The sequence below is a fragment of the Manacus vitellinus genome, unplaced genomic scaffold, assembly GCF_001715985.3.
Source record: "Manacus vitellinus isolate BGI_N305 unplaced genomic scaffold, ASM171598v3 scaffold_3_pilon, whole genome shotgun sequence".
NCBI lineage: Eukaryota > Metazoa > Chordata > Aves > Passeriformes > Pipridae > Manacus > Manacus vitellinus.
In genome coordinates, this window is record NW_021940535.1 from 15,544,591 (window position 1) to 15,570,824 (window position 26,234).

A 26,234-nucleotide genomic window follows, 5' to 3' on the forward strand; every position below is an offset into this window, starting at 1 on the left:
CTTTTTTCTCCTCCTACAGAAATTATTAAATATTTCACATATATTATATGCTTGCTGTACATAAATAATTTCTGATAAGACAGCTCTCATAAATGAAGAATTCCAAGTATCTTATCTAGCCACAACAACTGTTTCAACAGAGCACCTTAGCACATCCTTCCTTCAAAAAGATTGTGTTGTTCTCTGAAATGTCATTAAGTATCCATAGGACTCACCATTTCAAAAAGAGGCAATATGATCTCCAGCCATGTCATTTCATAAAGGAGTTGGTGGCTGAAAACTGAGCATGAGAAAAGACTCTTTTCACTGCTTGGGAATGGCCCTCAGATTAGCTCAGTTGGTTAAAGCCTGGTGCTAATAATGCCAAGGTGGGGGGTTCAATCGCTGGATGGGCTGTTCCCTTGAGAGTTGAACTTGAAGATCCTTGTGGGTCCCTTCCAACTCAGAATATTTTGTGGTTCTTGTAATAATTATAGTACTTAGCTTATTCTGCTTATACTTATTAACAGGGAAATAATTCCACAGTTCCACGCTATGAAAAACAGTTTTTGTATTTTAGGGAACTCCATTGCCTAAATACCTCACAAACTACTCTGTTATATAGACCTTTAAGTAATTAATTTCTCTGATAAATGAGACATTGAAGGTATAAATGGTCTATGCTGTAACCCAACAAGGATTGCATCTGCTGTTGTTTTCACTGACATAGTTTGGATCAGAAATCAAAGACTGATAAAAATCACAGTGGAAATCTAACTAATTCCAAATAACAATAAGTTTTTTAACAAGGAGCAGATTCAATTTTGGAGAAAGGAATTGTTACTTAGGAGCATTTCTAACTTCTGACTAAAATATTGTTATATTTACTCCTTGGGTATCCTTGAATTTTTTAACTTTTCCTCATCTGTGTCGTCTTCTTCAAAATTCTTTGTTATAGGGATCTTGCAACCACAAGGAGCTTCTTGCTGTTAACAGTGTTGTGAATTTACTACTAAGAAATAGTGATTATATCCTAGAACAGGGTTTCTATTTCTCTTACTCATTCCTCACTGAAATACACTAAAAGAATCACATGAATCACAGATACATAGTAAGTAGCTGAAGAATGCAGTAGTAGCTTAGTAAATTATTCTTCAGGGTAGTCAAAGTGTTATCAAGTAATGAAGAGTTATTAGTTTATACAGTTCATTAGATTACATTAAAATATTTTTAAAAGGCTCCTCCAAAAGTTTCTCTTTTGCCCAAGTCCCTCTCTGTTTTTATGAGTTTGATCTTCCTAAAAGAGTAAAAATAAGTTCTGGTATTTGAGCGACAATGAGCTGTAACATTTCATTTATGTTTATCATATGTTAATACATTTGGTTACAAAATTAATGTCAATATACATTTATTTATTTACATAGAATTTTTCCCAATGATGAGATGCTACACCAAGCATGTATGTTTAAAAAGTCAAGATTTGAGAATGTTGCTAGTACAGTTAAGACCCTAGACTTGATACACTGGCTGGAACATAGTGGGGATTTTTGTCTATAAATACCAAAATGGGAAAGTAAAAAAACCCATTTTGATGAGACTGTTGACTGAAAGATCACACTTTTTTTTCAAAGAAAAAAGCCCCAAAACTATTTGATATAATAAAATGCTTTTCATCACCATTTTTTCTCGTTAGAATTTCCTATTAAAATTTCATTATATTATATGGAAAGCAAATTCTGGTCATTTGGTTAAGGCAGTGTGATGATGTGGGTCTCACCTCTGACTCTGTCACTGACCTGTTCTGAAATATTGGGTAACATGTTTAATTTCTTTGAGTCTCTGTCTTTCTTCTGATTACCAGTCAACTCGATTTATACACATTTTGAAATATTTGGGTTATATGTAAGGGGTTACCCCTCAGTGTATTTCTACATTGTCCCATGGAGCAGGCTTGTTGATGTACTTAGTACATTTAATAAAAATTTACTATTATCTATTAAGATTCTCTAAATTAGTACACACTAAGGAAAACTAGGTAAATTTATTGCAATATTTCCAATATATGGTAGATAAGTAATCATTAAAAAATACTAATGGATCACAATCACTTCAGAAGCACAAATCAAAAAAAAAAAAAAAAAAAAAAAAAACCAAAAAATGTGCTTACACTCAAAATCTAAAGCTTAAGTCAGATTAAGGAGTCTCTGCCCACATCAAATTTTGAACCACTCTGCACAGCTAAGATTTGGCTTTGTAACTGTTCCTAGGACCCTAACATAAACCCTGCAAACAAAGAAAAACCTGTGGTTTCTCACTTTACCTGTACCTACATAAATACATGCAGTTCTCAGAAAGCCCTCTTTTAATGAAACTTAAAATTTAATCGTGTCTTATCCCTTTGTTTTATACATAAGACAGCAATGTTTCTTTTCCTTTCTCAAGCTCTTCTCTCTCATTCCCTGAATCTCATGAATTTCAGATCCTATCCACTTTGTCAGAAATGTCTTTGGGCACTTCCAGACACTCACAACAGAAATTCAGTAGTCACCCATACTTGTTTTTCAAATGCCTAGAAGGACAAGAAGCCCTGCAGTTTATACGTAGAAATTCTATCAAATCACAATGCATTACTGTTCTTCAGGTCTGTTTATTGCCAGTCTTATTATTAAGTCTTCAGTCACACCAATGTTACTGGTTATAACAATCATTATTACTTTCCCACCTTATATTAGTAACAATTATCTAGTTAGAAGGGTCTGCTTTATACGTCATTATAATTTATCTGATTCTCTGCACTCTCAGTCTTACAACGTTGTTCTATTAAGCTCTATTGTGAACGCAGCCAATCTGCAAACCTTTTACTTATCAGTAAAGCAGCATTGAACAACCTCAGCTCTTGTGCTCACATGTCGTTTAAGAAATAGCAATTTAAATGTTTTTCAACTAGTGAGTTTAACTAATTTTAAGGTGATACTAATTTTATGCCTTTTTAATGCTCTTTCTTCACAATAGATTTCAACTTTTTGCAAGTTCAAGTGAACAAGGAGTCACATACAGTAGTATGTAAAGTCCTGCACTTGTTTAATAAGTAATTTTCATAAAATGATGCTGTGTGACAAAAAAGCGTGTTTAATTAAGAGCAGCAGATACTGCTACAGTAAATTCCATGTTTGGATTGAGGTTTGTTCTAATAAATTGTGTATTTTTTTAGTAAGAAGTTATTTGAGAAATATAATACCAATATGCCAATTATTTTTAAAACATCTTTACTGAGAATAAATTAATATGCTTTAGTCCTGGCTGCTGTAGATTTTCCCATAAACTATTTTCTATAGGGCAAAATGGTGCACTGAAAATCTGCTGAAGCAATATGCTACTACTTAGCAAGTTCAATATTTAAAAATGGAATAGACAGTATTCCTGTAGTCTCTACTGGATCATTGTAAAAACCACCAATTTGGCATGATTTAACATGACAAATAAGAACTGCTGTGAATGGAATAGCAACAGTACTATAATTTTTAAATAAATGTACATTATACAGAAAAGCTCATATCTTCAGCATTAAAATAATTTTCTTTTTTATAGCTATTTCCACTTCAACTCAAAACATGAAGCTTTCTAAATCTCTTGTTTAAAGACTAAAATAATTCTGTATTCATCCTGGACATCTGCTCTAACAGACAAATCCAGATGAACTTTGTACTTTTGCTTCAAATTTTGCCCTTACAGAAAAAAATTATGTAACGGTATACTATTATGTTTAGCCTCATTACGTTTCTAAAATAAGTGTTTCCTAAACCTCATTTCAGTTCAAATAAATGATTACAAGTATTCTGGACCAAAATACTCTAGATAAACAAATTACAAAATTCCAGGCAAAGATTAAGTACCATAGTGCCCACTCAGACTTCCACTACGTAAAAGGAAAAGGTAGGCTTTTCTCGTAAGATTCTATAATGTATTTTTATGTTCTTGAATCAGATGCCAATTAAAAAGTTATTATAATTGTTTTTGAATACCTAGGGATAGTGTATTCTCTTTATCCAATTCTGTAAAACCCAGTTGATTTCCTGTCCTTAGATCCTCAAGATATGCGACATATCCTTGAGATATCCTCAACGTTTCAGTCTTCTTCTAGAGGCATTACCAATATATTTTTCACAAAAGAGTACACTAATCAAACAACTTTGATTTAAAAGTGTACTAGATGGCAATCTATTAATCCATCTGTCAAAGACTGCTCATCTATTTTTACTTTGATTGTCCAGGTTAAGATTTCTCCTAAAGGTCAGAGCTAATTCAATCTTCTGACTTTCTGCACAATGTCAAGGAATGTTACTGCAATAATCAGTAGTTCTGTGCTTTTCGAGTTAAAATGTTTCTAAACTAAAAAAATAAAAACCAACCCTCTGTTTCTCCATTCATGCTTCTTTTTTTCTTAAGTGATGATAACTTGTAAATTGTTCAAATAACACACAAACACACAAGCAAGTGAAATAATATGGGAAAAAAGAAGAAAGTGATAAAAGGAAATATTTTAAGATGCAATATTTTTGAGCTGACTCAGTTTTATCTCCTATTCCCTCTGTTAGTTTAATAAAAACCTCTTCCTTAATTATTTACTAATTAATGAAGTCTGGTGACATACACAAAGCTAAATAACTTTCCTTTCTTTCACATTGAATGGTAAGTATAAAGCACAGAACTTATACATTTTTTTATTAAAAGAATCCAGAGATTCTCATGCCAGTGTCACTTCAAGCACTGGACCATCTACTCCTACTCCTATGTCTGCCCATCTTTCTTAGTGAATTATTGTCTGTTTCCCTAAGACTTCACTCCAAAAAAACCCCAATACTTCCCTGTCTACAACTGATTTCCCACATAAAACAGAAATGCAACATTTTGCCTTTTTAAGTGCCTACCAATATTCTACATATGGGGGGTTTTCATTCATAGTTTTCACAGCACAAAGAAAGCAATGCTCTTTTGAAAACAGACTGACTAGGAATTAATTTAAGCTCAAACAATCTTGACTAAATAACAAGCTTTGTTGCATTATAAAAATAAGGTCGAGTTTCCAACATCTTATGACTATAAAACGCCATCATTTGCAGATTAACAAGGCAGGAGAGCAAGCAGATGTCATTCTGTAAGGTCTTTTCCTCCTAAGTATATAAAATGAAGATAAGTGCATCATACGTGGCAAACTGAGAATAGAGGTTAATATTATTTCCGTTCTTTTGTATTTTGGAGGAACTTGTTTTATGTTTCAGAATTTTAGCAGAGAAGTAGAAAAAGAGCAAGGCAAAAAGGGACTATAAGTAAATTATCATGACCACATTTCCTTTGTGGGTCAAAGAATCTCCTGCTATTAGATCAGAACTAAATGTCTTTGTAAAGATTCCAAGTAATGACAATCTAAATCATGTGTTATAAAGGTTAGTTACCCTCATTGTTAAAAGATATGCACCTTATTTATTAGTCTGGATTTGTCTACATTCCGTTTCAAGCTTCTGTTCTTTAGTGTTTAAGGCCATTAAATACTAGAAATCTCATTTTCATGCACCTATTTGTGGACTTTGATCAAATTACATCTGAATCCTCACTCAAACATATTGAACAGATTGAGCTTTCTAAGCCTATCATCATAACTCGTATTACAAGAAGCCCACAAACATTCCTATAGCTATTTCTGAACACTTTTTTCAATAATTTTTCCTTTTTGAAATATAACAACCATAACTGAAAATAATATTACAGGAATAGCCTAACTTACACCATTAGCTAATGTTGTCCTACTTCTCTATTGCTCTACCTTTTTTATGTCAGCAAACAGTACAGAAAAAAAAAGTGATCTACACACCTGAACACATTACTCTGATCTCAAAGTACAAAAAAATCTAAAACCAGTTCTGAAAAAAATAAACCACTAAATACGTGAGGGTAAATAGAGAATGAGATAAAGTGACATGACTATCAATGTAATCCTGCTAGAATGACTGGATGAGTTTAATAAAAGAGCAAATTTTACGAACAAATGAAAAGCAGAATATGCTACAAAGAAGTTTTACATAAAATAGGGATTAAAGCTACAATTGTACGAAGCAAGGAACTGGCTAAGGAGAAGATGTCAACTCTTGTCTGCTAGACCTCTGCCCTAGAGTGAAGTTAGTAGTGGAGTTCCTCAAAATTCATCTTTGAGAACAATCTTATTAAATATTTTTAAAACTGCCTGGCATAAAAAGTAGGAGTGATATCAATGCCTCCTAACCATGTGTCAATCCAAAGAACTGAACTATGATAAAGGAAGAACTGGGTGACTTGAGGACTGGAGTAATAGAAGTGTCATGACATTTAATAATACAAAGTATGAGGTTGGGACACAGGCTCAGCGCTCAAGGCTTCTTAGCAGTATATACCAAATTGGATTTTGATGCCCTCAAGGAGAGGATAAAATTACTTATTTTCTCAGCATGAACAGGCTTCAGAACTATATTTCGGAGCGATGACAGAGGAACCAGGACAGGAACATCTTCCCTGAGAAGTTAGTGTGTTGCTAAGCTAAGCAACATCCCTACCACCAACAACAGACAACCATGGTCCCACTGCCTTCTGCACAACCCCCTCTCTGACTCCAGGCTGGGTCCATTGTACCCTGTCTGAGGAGGACAAGAGAAAGCTACCAGCAGAGGCAGAGAGATGAAACGTACACATCCCAGGTGAAAAGAACTTCCAGTTCCAGCATCAGATAGCCAAGATCCCACAGTTTGCTTTGTGCTCGTCTCTGTCAGTGGTCAAATCCTCCTAGAACACTACGTTGTCTCTAATCTGGGGAAATGAAGAGGAGGGTACAAAAGTCTCAACTGATTAAAACTTCCCAGCCCCAGTAATATGTGGCTATGAGACCTAAAATATCCAGCCCTGTTAGAAGCAGGGGCTAGCCTTAAGCTCTTAAACCCATCTTCTACTCCCCCATATTGAAATGAGCTCTTTTCTGTTTTGTTATCCCCTCTAGCAGCCAGGTTGACAGTGTTGGGGAAGACGTGTGAGCAGAAGGGGCTGAGTACACAGTCAGCTTAGCAGCAGCCATGTGAAATTAGTGTTGGTGTGATCTTGGCACCCTGAGCTGCTAAGAGAGAATGAAATATGGGAGCAATTGTGTACTATGATGATTCTGCAGACATATCAGTCTGTCATCATACACAACTATTTATGACTAAATCTAGTTCTGTGACAGTTCCTCAGAAGCTAATACACTGAAAACCTATTAGGGAAATGAAGATCATAACATATTAGTCAATCTCAGGACGACCGAGCCACCAATGTGATGCAACCCTACAAGGCAAACATGACCTTAAATCAGAAAAGATCATTTCAGTAGAGTAAGAGAAACCTTTATGCTATTTTACATTGCACTAATGAGCCCCTGTGTATAGAGCTATGCAGAATTCTGGCAAATTATATTAAAGAAAAATGGATTCAAACTGGAACACGTGTGGAGAAATGTTACTAGGATGATGAGAGAATGGAAAATTCCCTGTTTTATAAGAGCCAAGTTAAAGAAAATGATAGCGCACTACCTTTTTATTGCCTCCAATTCCACCAAAATTTTATTTCTGCCTCTGCATCACCTGCATCTTTCTAACAGCCCAAATGCTCATGTCGCTATGCACTGAAGTGGGTCAAGAAACTAATTAGTCAATAAAAAAGCTTTCAATCATCAGTTTCCTGATGGGGTTTCTTTTCTAGTATGTAAGTCTGTGCTGGCACACAGAAAATAAGGCCTGCAGCTGAGCTAAGACTAACAATGCCAATTTATGGTGCAAGTGAAGATCATTGTTTGCTAATAAATACAGGTTGAAAGGAAACACCAAGAGGGAACATAGATGTTTAAACATAAGGACAACACAAGCTTGAGAAAATGGTTATAAATCTATCAGAAATCACTTTAGGCTGGAAATTAGAAGGCTTTTAGCTGTCACAAAAGTACTGTTATAGTTCCAGTTAAAGGGACAAAAGCATAGTCAGTTCTTACAGTAGAGCAGCTGGCTGTCTTCTAGCACTTTAGAAGTTCATTTCAATCCCATATTTAACAACTGTTCCATATTTTTGATGATAGATATACATTCTCTTGTGTTGGAGTGTAGTACATTTTTTTTAAAAAGTTAATCTCCAGGAAGTAAAAGATTAGTAAATTAACACAATTAATTTTAATTTTACAAGTGATTTTAAAAAAATTAAAATGACTTGTACAAACTGTGACATCCCGAAATTCTATTAATGGTAGTATTTATTAGTAAAGGCAAAAAAAGCGTCAAAATGTAGGCAATCTGTTTAGTTTAATGATAGAGAGGAGAAAAAAAGAGGCACCCTCCAAAATCTCTGATACCAGTTTTGAACATGGTTAGAGCTCACTATTTTGCATGAGAAACCTGATGAGCTATGGAGTCTTGAAACATCCCAAACTGGGGCAAGTGGATTATATTTAACCATACATGGGAACTCTTAATGAGTTGTATTGTGGCAGCTCCTTTGGAGGTCTGTGCTGGGAGCAATGGATGTGCATTGCTTTGCTTGTTTGCTTTCACATTGCTTTTGCAATGAAAGACTGACTTTGGGAACTTCTCTAAAAACTTGACAGAGACTGATTATTAGGAAGTAGAAACATGTTTTGTTACCATTTTAAAGAAATTTTAACAAATTTAATTAAATTGAGATATATGTTTTAAGGGTTAGCTGAATTACACTGTTGGGCATAACCACACAAACAAAATATTTTACATGCCACTTGTTAAATAACAGTCATATGTGACCACAGAAGCCTAAACTATGTCTAACACATCAAAAACGACTACCAAGTTTTCCGATTTTACACCCAATACTGCTTTCTTCCCCCTCAAAAGATGCCCTCTTTATGCCTCACAGTACACTTGAAATATCTACTTTTAAAATACAGAATAATACACACAAAATAACATGTGAAAAATCTGAAAAAACATATGCAAAAAAATAATAATATGAAAGATATTCAAAACTCAGATAGTATTTACCAATGCAATTGCTTTTATCATACCCTAAAACACATTATTACCATCTCCTAGATAAGTTTAAAAAAAAAAAAAGTTAAATTATATTCTGACCTAAAGAATACAATACCAGATTTGTTGTGGAGGTTTTTTTCCATTTTTTTCCAAATGACTTTAAGAACTCAAAGTCTAAAAGTGGTTGACAGCAAAAAACATGGATAAGACAAGTAAAAGCTATGAACCTAATGCCATGCTTATCATCACTTTTAATCAGAACATTAGAATTTTATATTTTACAACAAATTCTATAAGAGATGCCACTCCTCACTTGAGCAATACTGCATCATTACCACATGCTTGATCCTCTAGTACAGCCAAAAAACATTTCAAAACCAATATAAGCAGAAGCCAAATACACCTGACAAACAAAATGAATTATGTTATACTGGTTATTAATGAGATAAATGTACTCCTTCCCTGTTGAAATATTAACAGAGATGTTGCAATAGATATATTATGTCACACTAAAAAACAGTAGAATAAAATTTCAGCCTGGTTTTTAAATTACTTCCTTTTTAGATCTGTAGATCGGTGGTCCTTGTTGCTATTATTTTTAATGAATAATAAACAACATACAGTTAATAATAACATAAAAAATACTTTTGTGTGTCTCGTTCAAATGTCACCTTCACCTCGAAGGGACACATTAAGTGTGATTAGGAAATCCCTGCTAGGTAGCAAACTACTCACAGTCACTTGTCATCACCAAAAAGGTCAGTAAATTTGGAACACTTGTCTTTTTGTGAAAGAAAAATGTGTCAAGTTTGACAATTCTTTTAAGCACTTTGCCACAGGATATCCAGAGAACCTGTGTTGTGCCAAGGAATTCCATGCCCCCTCCCCATTTCATTACAAACTCTGGCAATGATATTAATGTTGGAAGAGCTTGTTTTTGTAAAGTTATCACACCAGTGTTATCCTGTAGGACTTTGTGCACTCCTGGCTCCAACTGCCTTGCTGCAATAGCTCACCTGTGATGCAGTGAAGGAGTTTCACATGTAGTGCTCTCTCTATAACCTGAGTCTGGAATGCCTTTTTCCCTCCAGTCAAAGCAGACGCTCCATCAGCGGTTACAGTTTTTTCATAAAATGTTGGGTTTAGTAAAAAAGCCATTTCCTGATGAGAATAGATCTTCTCCAGTACATTTAAAGCAATATTTGTTGTAAGACTTGTTTCTTCAGATGTCCAGCAGTGTCTTCTATGCATCTTCCAACAGTATTTACTGACAAAGGAGTGCGTTTTAGTTTGTTGCCATCTTGTTTTGCCTGCATTATTTCAGTGATTTTTACCATGTCAGGAATAACAGTTGTTTCCCCAGTGGCATGTGATCTTTTGCTATTACCTATGAAAATTCTGGATTTTTATCATTAAGTTTTGCAAAGTACTGGATTGAACAGCATGACTTGAAACATCACTGAAAAAAATTTGTGAAGGTTTGTCTTCATGTTCTGCATGCTTAGTTTCTAAACATCTTGCTAATCATAATGGCTTCATACTACCATTAGCTAATACGTCAAGACACAGTACACACTTATAGTGAACTTCATTAATAACAGTGGATGTCAAATCATAGAATCGTAGGATCATGGACTCACGGAATGACTTGCGTTGGAATGGAGCTTAAAGATCATCACAGTTCAGACCTCTTGCTGTGGGCAGGGACACCTTTCAGTAGACCAGGTTGCTCAGAGCTCCATCTAACCTGGCCTTAAACACTTCCAGGGATGGGGCATCCACAATATCTCTCGGCAAACCATTCCAGCGTCTCACCATCCTCACAGCAAAGAATTTTTTCCTAATATCTAATCTAAACCTATTCTCTTTCAGTTTGAAGCCATAGCCCCTTGTCCTATTACTACATTCTCTTGTAAAAAGTCCCGCTCCATCTTTCTTGTAGGCTCCCTTCAGGTAATGAAAGGCTGCAATTGGGTCTCTGAAGCCTTCTCTTTTTCCAAGTTGAACAAACCCAATTCTCTCAGCCTTTCCTCCCAGGATATTTCAGTCTTGGTAATTTTTAATGTCTTCAATCAACTTATTGTCACATCCAATCAGATCACTATTGGTTTTGATGTCACAAGGTTGACAAAGAACTCGCACTCTACCATTTTCTTGTTCCATGCTTCAATCCTTGTTCCTATCTTCAATCATGGTTTCCTTGCAGGAATCTTTTTAAGTCACTTGTCCATTTTGTGAGGGTTAATGTACAGATAGTACAATCTGTAAAACCACTTATGCAGGCACATGTAAATGGCACTACTGACAATACACTGAAAACAATGAGGGTGTCACTGTCAATCCCTCTGCATTGTGGAAAACCCAATCCTCCCCAGGATGCCTCGTGTACCATACCAGCTGTGACCATCTGACCTACTGACTGAATGAGGGCACCAGCATCAATTTCTATATTAGTACAGCTAATTCATATTAGTACACAATTAATATTCTTTATACTATTAGTATTATACATAGTGGTATATTAGTACATTTTTTTCTAATAGAAAATAACTACAAGTGCCAATATTGTTTTCTCCACATGCCAGTGGATCATCTTGTATACGTCTTGGCTTGTGTGCTCTGCACGTTGGTCAAGATGATGCTAATTTTATTATTTTATTCATATAAAATTCAAATTCTTCCCATTGTTTTCTTAGAAAATGTTTCTATCATTATCCTGCAGGCCCTACTTAAAGTAAAAGAATTTTCCAGTAGTACCAGTTTCTCAACAAAGCTACTTCACTGTCAAAGGGGTATTGCTTTATTTTTTTTAAAAAACAACAGGACTCAAAATTGCTGAAAAAAAAGCAGAGAACAGGGACATAACAGAATTATTTTCTTTACAAAGATATTGAAATTTCCAGTGTTGTTTCAGGGTTTTTTTCCCTTCTTTAAAGACAGACCAGTTGAAGAAACTACCACTGAAGCAAACACAAGCAAAGCAACCACACGGAGAATAAACAACAGCAACAAAGAGGTCATGTTGCTGGTGGTGCCTGTTAATCTGGATTTCTACTGAAGGGAGGGGAATTTTTCCAGTGAGACCTAATAAGTCTGAACAGCTTGAACAGTTGAAGACTGTCTTGTGCATGTGACTGTTGGGTCTGACAAACCCTGACATGCCACCCAAGTGAGCTCTCCGTTATTTGTGATCAGGTGCAACTACATTCCTATGGTTTGCTCCTCAGACTCAGTTAATACCTGCCTAATTCTGCTTCCCACTCCTGACTGTTCTGTCTGCCAGCTTACTGTTTCTTGAAGTAAACACTTACCTTGTCCTTCTATTTCGTATATATTTTGATTCTGTGGTTTTTTCATTCCAAGTCTGATTCCTGAGTATGCTTTTGTTTTTTTTTTTTCTTTCTTTCTTTTAAATATTCTTTGTGCTACTCCTAATTTCTGTTTCAGCTTTGGCTCACCTTAAATTTTTTCCAGCCTTGATTCTGGTCTAGCAGCAATCACTGAGCCTAGCTGCCTATTTATAGTACTTACCTACAGATGACAGTTGTTTGATATTGTGTGGAAGTTGACAGTATGACTCAAGAAACAAGACTTTCACAACTGTTGAGCATGTTTTGAAGCTGTTACTTGAAAACAGCATCAAAACAAATTGAGTTGAACACTGCTGTAATTATCTATATAGTTACTGAAACATGAATACTCTCTGGGCATCTGTAGGAAATCCAGTGTAAATTCCTCTCTTTCACTATGGACACTGTTCAACTCACATAATGTAATCATTCAGATTGTAATCACTAGACCTCTGACTAATCATAAAGTTTCAGCAGGTAGGGTGACTTGCATGCTAAGACATTACCTAAGCTAAAATACAGATTATTTTCCTACGGTTTCTAAATTAATAAGGTGTTACTTATGAAAACTAGTGATCCTGAATCTGAAAAAAATTAAGTGTAAAAGGGAATATAATTTAAAATTAAGTTTTTTAGTAATTATCTCTAAATTTGATACAAGTCCCAGTACCATCATGGTTATATTGAAGACTAAAGTCTTTGATATAACACATTACATTAATAAAAATAAAATCTATACTTGTAACCATCATACGAAAATAAAAGACCTATAAATTCAAAATCTACTTCATGGCTTCTGTTCAAATCTCATGTTCTTTTGAGATCTCTGGTTTCACAGCTTTAAAGAAGCCTATCTGAAATTCTATTGATAAAAGAGCACTGAACTGAAACTTAGTAACTTGATTGAAAAATCATCCATAAAGGATCAGATGTTTTTTGGGACCATGCTTTCCACTTTTTGACAGGAAAAGAAAGTGAATGCCTGTAAGGTTTTGGATTCTAAATTTAAGCAAATTTTCACATCTGAAAACAGATCTTCAACACATTCATACGACTCCTGGATTTTGCCATAGCCATGTACGAGGACTCGCATCTGAAGAGACAAAGCTCATGTGAAGTGAAAAGACTACTACAAAAATATGGACCCTTGTACTTTGAATTTTTTGGATGGCATTATAACTTGATTGTTCCTATTAAACATGACATTCACCTTGACACCAAGTTCAATCACCCTGGACCAGATCCACAGTTGCCAGACACTAATGCAACCTCCATTAAAGCCTTCTGAGAGTAGCATTGTCAGACTAAGCTCTGATGGTTTGTTCCTGAAAAAAAACAGTCTCCTGCTCCATACCACTCTTTAGGTTGCAGCTTTTAATGAACTGCAGCCTGCCAGTGAATTATGAGAAACAAATCTGCACCTCAAGAGAGTTTTGAAACTAGAGAGACTCAGTCAATGGGAGGATAAAATTCTTGAGCATATCTTGTTGAAGAAAATTTACCATTATGAGTTACCTCTGTGTATTCTTGCTTGCAGAATTAGCAGCCTCTGATGATAAGCTTACAAAATCCTTAACAAATCTCAGGGTCACTGAAATGAGCATTTGAAGCTGGTGCTTGTCTTAAATATTACTTCCAAATATAAGTATATTGTAAACTGGCATAATCAGTTGGAAATTCACTTTTTGCCAGTTTAATTTTATTCTTTTTTTTTTGTTTGATCATTGAAGAAATGTTAGAGCAAGGACAAAGAGAGGAATGGAATTCTTCCTCCAGTGGCATTCTTGAAAACATTCATAAACGATGACTTGGGAATATCTCAGAGTGAACTGGCCAGAGTAAACTGAGTTAAATCTCTTCAACTTTGATGCAGAAGATGCAGTGGCAGAAGGTTTTGTGTACATGGTGATCAGAGAACCACCATTATTAACAAGGAAACTAGGTTCCTTCAAAGACCTTACTACATTTTATGGTAGCAGTCAGAAACGGTGCACAGAACATAAGGAGGTATAAGTTGTTTTCTAGTTAAACACAGGACAAAGTATTAAACAAAAGACAGAGCATAATATTTAAGGTTGATGCTAAACGTGCCTTCAGGAATCCAACAGGTGAACTATTCACGAAAAAAAGCCTAGAAAAAAAAATTCTAGAGAACACAGATCAGAGAAGGCTCCAAAGAAAAAAAATAAATCAACCAACCAACCATAAAAAAAATACAGAAAAAGAAATGAACAAAAAAACCCCACAAAATCACAACCTATCTATCTACAAGACAGAAGACTTCTTTTTTTACTCAAATTATTTTCTGATTAATGATTGTCCATTGTGCAGAAGGCTGAAATTTTAAAACCAGAGGTTGCCAGCACACAGCATAACATCACAGGAGTAGTACTGTCATTTTTCCTTCCAAAACCACTTGCACTAAAGAATAATCTTCTTATTCCATGGCTTTTTCTTAACACTGAAGTTGTATGACTTGGATAGATAATGCCATGGCTAAGGAAACATACATAATTATAGTGTAAAGGCTGTACTAGGTGAGTTTTAGGACACAGTTCTGGTTCTAAAGTAGAGAAAACGGATCTATGTAGTGCTGCTGACTCACTGCTTTGAAAAATCACAATTCTTCAAAGGTCCTTCAGCTGCTGGGAATACTGAATCATATCTTATCATAGAGAATGAATATAGATGCAAGGATTATTACTTCCACTTAAACTCCCTGAAGAAGTCTGCAAGTATCTCAACAAAGAAATCAGGTTAAGACAACCTTGAATTTCTGAAAGGCACTTAGTTCCTTACTAGAGGCTCTTAAGATAAGTAAGGAGGCCATGGCATACGGATCCTCAAATGAGTAAGCCAACGGAAAAGTAAAAGAAAAATGGGTAAAAGGATATTTGATCTGTTTTCTTAGTAATGGCATTTCACTAACATAATCCCAAAATGGTCTCTACTTGGTCTTCGTTATGTTCATAAATTATATGAAAAAGTGAGTAAACACCGAGAGGAATCTCTAAATATGCTCTGATGTTGATACTAACTTCTTCCAGAAAGATGAAAGGCACATGGACAAGGAACTAAAAACAAATGAACAAACAAACAAACAAAAAAAAATAACAAGAAACCCACATGACTTTCTAGTCCTGACTGGGTAATAAAATGGCAGATGAAATACAGCATACAATAAAACAAAAAAGTGATGAATATGTGAAAGAATTCTTAACTTTACAAATATGACAAGCTCTGAATTGAAAATTGACACTTAGATAACCTTGAAGTTATGACAGCTCTATGAAAACATTGTCTCAGTGTTCAGTAGCAATCAAAACGTATTAGGAATTACTAAGATGGAACAGAGGAAAACACCACGGTGCCACTGTGTGATTCTACAAAGCTCCCAAATCTTACAGGTTGCATATATTTTTGTTCTATAAGAACAAGACAGAACAAAAAAGAGGGAGGTAACAAGGAATCAAGGTATAGAATACTTTTCAAGTACCACGATGTATGGTAAAATTCTTTACCTTACAGAAGGGATGACTGGCAAAGTGGTAAAATGGAGATCTACTACATGACTGGGATTAGATAAAATGAATAGGGAATGATTTCCACTGTCTTTTTTTAGCATGAGAACAACTTTTGTGCACTATAGGCTCTAAAATAACAAGAAAAAATACTTCACAGAATATGTAGTATACTGAAAAACTCTTTAACTCCTTACCACATCACATGAAAGTTTATATGGGTCCAAAATCAGATGAACAATTTTTGGAAAAGAAAATAACAAACCACTGAGACCTTTGCTTGTAAAGAAAGGGCCTAGAGCTACAAATTGTTGGAGGCAGGGAGAGCACCCTAGAGAGCTACTGCTGCATGTTAGCACCTTCTTCATGTATTCTTCGCTGGACATTCTGTAATGGCTGATCAGAGAAGGAAAGGTGAACAAAAAGTCTGACTTTCTAGAACTGTTCTTGTAATTTTGTCTTATGTATGTTCCTTTCACCACTTCCTCAACCTTTCTTTTAGAAAGAGAACATGTCAAGTTATTAGGAGGAAGAATATGAAGATAGGAAAAGTGAAGATTTTTAGAAAAAGGAAATAAAAAGTTCATAATATTATTATGCAATAGAGGAAAGAAAAGAACCCAAACCAAACACAAACAAACAAGCAAGCAAACCAAACCAACCAAACAAGAAATCCCCCCAAAACCCAAGCCACAGAACAAGATGACAAAATAAACTGACAGTAGGAAAGAACCACTGGAGGAGATGGATCAGACGTTTTTACAACAGTAATGGTTTAGAAATAGAATTCTGCGTCCAGAAACAGACTCCTGGCCTGAAGACTAGTGAAAGACCCCTGAAGAACCAACTTACTACGCAGGAATATTAGTAAGGTAACAACACTTTTGGAGTTTTGCCACAACCAAAAGAGAATCCGGAAATTTCCAGAATTTGTGGGTTGGTTTGTTTGTTTGTTTGTTTGTATTATTACTTCCTGTTTTAAGGTGTCCTCACAAAAACACAAATCTGCAACATCAACAAAAAGGAAAACTGTTACTTAAAGGAGAAAAGCAAAACAGTAAAGCTGTGAAGAAAGTCCAAATGAATGCTTGTCACAGAACAGAAGTATTTTGACTACCAAGTCAGCAAATGGAAAGGAAATGATAAAGACAGCTGAAGACAGAAATGATTGCCATTAAGAAAGGTTTTCCAGCTACAATATTGGGGGGGACGGTAGTTTGTCACGATGTTTACAAACAGGTTCTGGAGACAGCAGTCGATGGTGTTGAGCTGAGTGACGCATTCACAGATGGTGTCTGACATCCAGTGGTCAGACCCTGCAACGGCATTTAAAAACAGCGCTTCACAGCACCTTTAGTTTTGCTTTCGATATTAGAAGCAGAGACCCTGAAGTCATGATCGGTGATGGGGGACAGGCGGAACAAAATCAGGAGTATACACTAATTATAGTATCTCTATATAGATATGGTTATTTTTCTAAAATTTAAGAAGTGAATTTATTAGGAGGTCCTACAGATATCAAGTTTTAGTATCAAGTTCCAGAGTGATATATGAAAGAAAAAACTAGCTGACTCAGTTCTACCATTGAAACAGACATGCTTTCATTAACACTGTTCAATATTACTTCAATAATTGAAGAAAACTAAATTTATTTTTTTTTTGAGGAAGACTAAATTTTGAGCCTAATCTGAATCCAAAAGTCACAGACCACCTGAATAATACTCCCTCAGCTGTGAATAGAATTGGAGTTACAGTACACGCATACTGTGTGGTTCTAGCAGTCACAAGGACCCCTGGAATCTTAAAAGACCCGTTCCTGGGAAACAAAATGTATCTGTTTATTTGAAAACCCTACTGGAGTGCAACTTTCTCCTAACCCTTGTTTTTCCTCTGTGCAGCTTTTATGAGCAATTCAGCTCAGCATGACAAAAGCAATACCAATAACTTTATTTTGAGATCCTTACAAGAAAGAGGTATGTAGAATTTGTTACACCTACAGTACAAGCTTTCAACTCTTACAGGTGCTTTTACTTACCTACTTTTAGGCTTGCAAAGTGATTGAATATTTCATTTTAAAGCTGAATTATAATCCTAGAGTTAGCGTTGAATTTCAATGCATGAATATATTGGATAAAAAGTTCACTGACATTCCTATTCAAGTGAAAATTTCTAATTAATATATAAAAAAAAATCACTCTAGTCATCGGAAATATTAAATGAGAAAAAATATTTCTTGAATAAAAGATTAATAAAGTAGTAGAAGGTGTTTTTAAAAACCACAGTATTTTATGGTACTTACAATAATTAAATAAATCTACTTACACACAGAAACACAGACAAATTTTTATTTAAGTTGCATATTGATACACTTATCTTCTGTACTGAGGACAGAAGAACAAGAAAATTTTGTAGCAAAATAAGTTTTTTCTATTTCTCAGCTCCAATTCAGTCCCTGCATTTCCAACATTTCTAGCTAAAACTAACTGCTTAATTGTCTTTCCTTACAGGTTAATGCAGTTTATTTAAAAAAAGTGATGCAAACATAAATTAATGGAATTAATGGCAAACTTTATTTTTTATAGTCTAAATAATAAATTAAGTACATAAACAAAACTACTGCATACTCAGATGTACTTTATTTTTTATAGTCTAAATAATAAATTAAATAAATTAATTAATTAATATAAATAAATTAATTAATTAATTAATTAAAGTCTAAATCAAACTACTGCATACTCAGATGTACTTTATTTTTTATAGTCTAAATTATAAATTAAGTACATAAGCAAAACTACTGCATACTCAGCTATTCAGTCCATCACACAACAACCAGTTAAGTATGAATTGGATACTGCTCCCACTTTAGGAGAAACCCTTAAGGCCATACAACAGGTTTAACAGTTTAAAAAAGTTTATATACGACAAGAGCTCAGTAGTCTTGCAAATCATATTAATCAATTTTTAAGCAAATTATGATCTTAGCAAGAATATAATATTAATAAAATAAAATGACCATATGTAATGCTCCCTTGGCATTAAATTGCAAGTATGCTTTTCCTAGATGAGAATGAAATATACTCCTGTGGAGTATAACAAAGTAAGGATTAAAGTCTCCCATTTCTTTTTTTTTTTAAGTAATAAAAATGCAGTCTTCAGCAACATAAACAAAAAGCATTCTGAAAATTTCAAAAGGAAAAATCTAATTGTCAGCAACAGGATGAGGTCATGTAACAGAATTACTTTTATGAAAAGGATTGAAGTACTAAGACCTTTCATAAGACTCCTTGTCAAGGCATAAGGTAAGTTCAGAGGGAAGACAGAAATACCTGTCTAAGAGGCCCAGAGAAACTAGAAATATCTACACAGTAAATAGTGTGACCAGATAGATACAGAAGGGGGACTACATTGCTCTCCTACAAATAAGTATTTTCTCCCAAGCATAATGTTGTACAGCATACACATTTCCAGATAGCATCTGGACTTACATACAAAGTCAGTTATACTCAGTGTTGTACGAACTAAGCCATGATGTAAAGATAAGGATCAGTCAAGCTTTTCTGAATTAACTACATGAAAAGGAGATATTGCTAAGAGAGGTGGGAAAATGTCAATACCACTGCTGTCAGATCTGTGTAGAAGAAGCCACTATGATATACTGTGATTCACAGTGTATCTGTCTGATTAACACTAGAATTGACAGAAACTCACAAAAATAAATCCAACAACAAAACCATTCATGATCAAGTTTCCATCCACTTGTATTTGACAATTGAAAGTGTGAATACTTTTTATCCATCAGGTCATATTTTATCTACAGGTAGATCAAGACACCTCCCGAACAGCAAGCTTAGAGTGATACCACAATCTAACCAGCACTTGCGAAACCTTGAAACTTGCAGCTGAGACCTGCTGGTAGAGTTATACATACTCTTGGCAAAGCTGGCATCAGATGCACTTGAGAAGCTAGACACCAGTCCCAAAGTGCCACTGGAATGAAAATATATATACTCCTTTATGTTCATTAAAATACAGCTCTGTTATTTGTGCCTGCTGCTGAAAGGCACACCCCTTGCTCGGTTTTGAGGGGAGGACAGAAGCAGAGGGGTCAGAGTTCTGGAACACTTACATGAAGCTGCACCTCTCACCCCGCCCCTCTCGGTCAGGGGGAGCCTCTCCAACAGGGAGATCAGATGTGTCTAATGATCAGAACAGATGGATGTGAAAATTGAAATAAAGTCCTGAAGCATGTTATCTTGGAATTCTCACTAGCAGATGGTTCTGAGGACTTTTGGAGGAATGCTCCACAAACCTCATGTATAGTACCCATTTGGAGTTAATTTTGCTGCCAATTAGTGCTGTAGGTAATCACCTTCTCAGACAGGTATTAGCAAAAAGTCTATGAAAGAAGTCAACAACACTATTAATCTCAGGTGCAATCTCGCTTCTCTTGCAGAGTGGCACTGCAAGATTCCTCACAGTCTTAACTGTGAGATATGTTTCACCCAAAGGCAAGAATACACTAATCCCTTTAAGAAAAATTGGACACATCTTTATTGAGAAAAAGAACTGAAATGTCTGAAAATAACATAAATGGGTGTATTAAGAAAAACATGAATGAGTTGGCTGAATTAAGTAAAAGTCATATCAGGCACCTGGCACATTCTGGTCCAGAGTAAAGGCCAAAGGTTCAGCTTGTCTCCAAGTATGTGAAAAAATTACTTCAGCCAATCTAAGACAAACTGGAAACCATTTAAATTTTCAACTCTGCTTGAGGGCCTATCTGTCTACACTCTGCACCTGAACATTTAATAATCTGTTGGAGGCTCTAAAGATCAGTGACAACATGCTATCTTTCCTAAGAAACCACTCAAACACTTATTGAAGACATAAAAGGACAGATGGCCTTTTGTGGTGGGTTGACCCTGGCTCGATGCCAGGTGCCCACCAAGCTGCTCTGTCACTCCCCTCCTCAGCTGGAGAGGGGGAGAAAAATGTGACAAAAGGCTCATGGGCCAAGATAAGGAGAGGCAAGTCACTCAGCAATTACTGTTGTGGGCAAAATAGAGGTGATTCAGGGAAATTAGTTTAATTTATTACCAGTCAGATCACAGTAATGAGAAATAAACCCAAATCTTAAAACACCTTCCTCCACTCCTCTTTTCTTTCTAGGCTTAACTTCACTCCTGTTTTTCTCTATGTCCTCACTCCTCCCCTAGGTGTAGGGGGACAGGAATGGGGTTTGCAATCAGTTCATCACACGCCATTTCTGCCAATCTTTCCTCCTCAGGGAGAGGTCTCCTCACACTTTTGCCCTGCTCCAGCATGAGGTCCCTCCCACGAGAGACAGTCCTCCAAAAACTTCTCCAACGTGACTCCTCCCCACAGGTTTCACAAACTGTTCTTCCACTGATGCCTTCCACGGGGTGCAGTCCTTCAGGCACAGACTGCTCCACATGGGTCCCCCATAAGGTCACAAGTCCTGCCAGCGAACCCACTCCAGCGTCTCTTTCCACAGGTCCGTATGTCCTACCAAGAGCCTGCTCCAACACAGGCTTCCAGGGAGTCACAGCCTCCTTCGGCTATCCACCTGCTCTGGCATGGGGTCCTACCTAGGCTGCAAGTGGATCTCTGCTCTGACACTGACCTTCATGTGCTGCAGAGGCACAGCTGCCTCACCGTAGTCTTCATCACGGACTGCAGGAGAATCTCTGCTCCAGCACCTGGAGCGCCTCCTCCCCCTCCTCCTTCCCTGACCTTGCTCTCTGCGGTTGCTTCTCTCAGACATTCTCATTCCTCTCTCTGGCTGCCTTTTCACAGCAATTTTTTCCCTTCTTAAAACTGTTATCCCTTTTTTCCCCTTCTCAAATCATTGCTGATGGGCTCATATGCCTTGGGCAGCAGCAGATCTGGAGCTGGCTGGCATTGGCTCTTTTGGACAGGAGGAAAGTTTTTGGTAGCTTCTCAAAGTAGCTACCTCTGTAGCCCCCCTACTATCAAAACCTTGCTACACAAATGCAGTGTATCTTTTCAGATTTTTCCTCTTATAATGGAACTAAATAAAAAAAATAAAGAAGGACATTCATACTTAGGTTAGTAAAGTTATACACAAATAAGAAAGGTTCAAAGTAATATTGCAGAATGTTTTTAAAAAATGAACCAAGACTCCTTTCTGCATAAAATATTACATCTTTCCGGACTATTTTTATTTATTTAAAAGTAATTTCTTTTTAGTTTCAACATTCAAAATTCCAATTTATTAGTATGTATGTATACACAGATACATATCCACAGACATTAGGCTTTGCTGTGCCTGAACACTCAGAAATGACAGTATTTCAATAGTTTCTGGCTCAAATAAGTAAATATTGAAAGTTACAGACTCCTATGTAAATATATTGGCATTCTGCTATTTCTATCAGTATAAACCCACTGGCTATGGGTAACATAGGATATATCTTGCATCACATTATTGATTTATTGAAAATTAAGGTCATCTGAAAAGTGGTTCAGATAATATTAAACAAAAAAAGACTGTGCTTTTGAGCTCTCTGTTTTGTATTTCTCTAAGTGGGATATAAGTACTAACATCTTCCAGAAAAAACATTCATATCACTGAGGAACAAGTGCTGATACAAGGAAGAGAAGATTATAGTTGATGACAGCACACAGAACATACTCTCTTAAAATATCCATAAGCTATTTTACATTCAGAATTCCAAAATAAATAAGACAGAGATTTCATATTTGATTTGTTCTGGCACAAATCTGGGTAAACTAGAGTGCAGAGTTACCAACATGAAGTTATTAAAAGAAAATTATACCCACAGTCCAATCTCTGGCAAGCACTCAAGAGCAGTCAAAGCAATAGTCATGAGATAGTTTTATTTTATGGTAAATATCTGACATTTTCATTAGTATACACTGGCAAGAAATACATACTGATGTTCTGAATGCCTGTAAAAGGTAAAAATGAATACACCCCCCAAAAATAACCACAAGCAATTTAGAAATTACTTCAGATTTCTTATCAATTGGAAGCTCCTGAGATGCCAGCAAGTGCTAGTAGAAAAATACTTTGGGCAGAAAAATGGAAGATTTTATATGTAAGAACTCCTAAGTCAGACAAAAGATCCACCTAGCACTGTACTTCAGTAGCAAAAGGAAATGCAATGTAGGGAGAACATACACATCCAGCCAGTTTCTCCCAACACACTCCCACGGCACCTAAAAATGTTGGGTTAGGGATGCTAGAAAGCACACATTTGCCTACTTCTGTTCTTCCTAAGTAATTATTTTGTTTATGACAGCAATTTCTTTTTGAACCTACTTGTACTATCTGACTCCACAATCTCCAGTAAATTCCAAAAGTGCTTTATGCCTACTGCATAAAGCAGCACTTTACTTGTCTGTTTTAAATTCACCTCCTACTACCTTATTGAGGGCCATCTAGTTTTAGTACTGTGAGATTTGATAAGTAACAGTTTCACATTCCTCCTTCGTCATCATAGGAACTTCTGTCATATTTCTGTAGTTTCTTTTTTCCCAACTTGAACCTACAGCTTTGGTTACACTACTTGCTTTTCATATAACTGCTGTAGACACATATACTTTCAGATAGACTGTGTGTGGAACTTTAATTTTTAAATCTATTTTGTAATTAAATTTTTCTTTTGAATCAATCTTTTAAACCTCTTCTGAAACAGGGTTTAACTTTTCAACTGTTGAAAAATCTCAAAATTTTCAGAATAATTAGCACATTATTCTTCTATCTGTTAATACCTATATAATATGCAAAATCAGTTTCCAACTACCTTTAAGCACAAATATATACAGTAATTAATATCTGAAAATATTCTTTCAGTCATTTGTGTAAAATGTAATATTTTCCCAACCTTAAAGGAGTTTGGAATAACTGTTAATATGTTTCGGTGCAACCCAAGCTCTGGAACAAAGAGTAACCAGGAATTCAGCGTGATGGTTTCAGCAAAGCCACCTGGATCATACGTCATGCACTGTCTCTTAACTGGATTGGAACAAAGTTTGGCAGCCCACTCTAAAAAGTAACTGAAAGAAAATATGCTTTCACAGGAAGTCTATTTGGGAGATGTATCCATATCTCTGCTACCATCAACTATTGCATGGAATGCATTAGGAGGAAGAAATAAAGTCCTTATCTTACTTTGAAAGCTCTCACAGGTGAATAATTATAATCCACATTGACTTCATCTGAATTTTGTGATAAACCTCTGTACCAACAGAGAGCAAGTCCAATCTGATACATTTAACAAATTTAGTTTTCCATTTCATTGCTATTCCTGCAGGACACACTAGCTGTTCATTTTTTACTTTATAGATTTGCTTATTATAATTTAAAAGCACAGAAAATACAGAAATAAAGCTTCAAAGATCCTTCATTCATCAAATTTCCAATTGTGATTGTCATTATAGACATTTATAAGTCCTTACCATGGATTTGAAGGACCTGTTGATACTAAAATCCAACAGTACTATACAGATATCAGTGTTGTGCAGTTTTGCTCAGTTGGGCGATCGTCCTGCCCTAAAATAAATAATGGTTGTAAAACTCCAGTGGAAAGAACTTCCACTGGAATAGCGCACCATATGCACGTTTTGTATTTTCTACATTCTTAACATGGTTACAACAGCAAAATTCACCATAGGAATTAGAAAGCCTTCCTGTTCCAAAGCAAAGGGCCACGCATTCTGTCAATGTTACAACTGGCAAGCAAGAGCTAACCTTTGCTCCAAGTGCTGCAGCTGTTTGGAATCAACGCAAACAGGCTTGGGAACCGTAAGGCAGGGCACAGGATTTGTCTGCAGCACTGTGAAAAGCCGTGCCGTAGGCACTGTGTGAAAGACAGGAGTGCTTGGGGTGAGGTTCTCCAGAGAAATGGACAGAAGAACAGTTGTCTGCTAGAGAGCATTGAAGAAAGGTTTGCAGGAGTTCAACATATTAATTTGTGGGCAAGATAATGGCTTGGTTTCCAAGGGAGTAAAACTACTAGAAAGCCCCGAGGAACAGGAAGCTTTGAAAAATGCAGGGGTGTGATGGGGAGGTCAGGTCAGATTTTGGTTTGTTGGAAGGATAGAGCCACTTGCCTGTTTCTCTTGTTTCTGTATACCTAAAAATCAGTCAGATTATCAGAAAAGTCATCTTTGCTCAGAGGCAACTGATACTAGAAAGTAAAGTTAAATAGTTATCAATGGAGTTATCAATGGAGACAACATGAATCATAGCATCAACTGGGTTGTAAAAGACCTCCGAGATCATCAAGTCTAACCCTTGATCCAACACTGCTGTGGTTACCAGATCATGGCACTAAGTGCCACATTCAGTCTCATCTTAAAAACCTCCAGGGATGGTGAATCTACCCTGGGCAGCCCATTCCAATGCCTGATTACTCTCTTTATAAAAAATTTCTTCCTAATATTCAACCTAAACCTTCCCTGGCACAGCTTAAGACTGTACCCTCTTGTCCTAAAGACAAGAACCGTCTAATAAAAAAAAAAAATCACTGATGCTGAAAATTAGACATAAATTAACTTACCCCCAATAACTGAGCACAGATTCAACAGTGATTGAAATAATATTGTGGTTTTTGCAACCAGTTTTTATTTTTCATACACTTGAGAAAAAGAACACATCTAAAATATTTCTGGACATAATACAAAGTAAGTATGCGCATGTCCCAACAAAAACGAAGATGACCAAAAAATTAGGATTATAACACCTGTAATCTTATCTTGGCTATCTGCATACTCTTCCCAGAACTACTTCCTAGAGGAAGCTCTAGACAGATATAATTACTTCCACTTTTATGGAGTCTCTTCAGGAAGATACTTGTCAGAAATCAAGCACTTATTAAATCATGGATGAGTATACACATTGCAGTACCATGGCTGAGCTGTATAAACTTGTATAGCATCATCACTTGAAAACAGTTCCTGTTTTATACATTTTGCATTTTCACTAAAAACCCACACTTTATCTAGATAAAATTTTCTTTTTTTTTCAGCCATGGGAAAGTCAAAGTTTTGTTAATCCTCCATTAAAAAGTGTCAAACTGGTTTTATCCTAATATTTTTAAAAAAACCCTGAAGTTATAACAACCAACACAACAGATTTTTTCAAGGAATATTTACTTATCAGTAAAGTTATTTTTAATTCTTTTTATGATCTAAAAGTAACACCTTGTAACAAAAGCATTTTATCTTAACACTTAACAAGGATACCAGCAAACTGTCAGCCAGAAGATACACAACAGATCACTCCAGCTACTTACTTCTCTATCCCCTTATGAAGAAGGGAGAAGAAA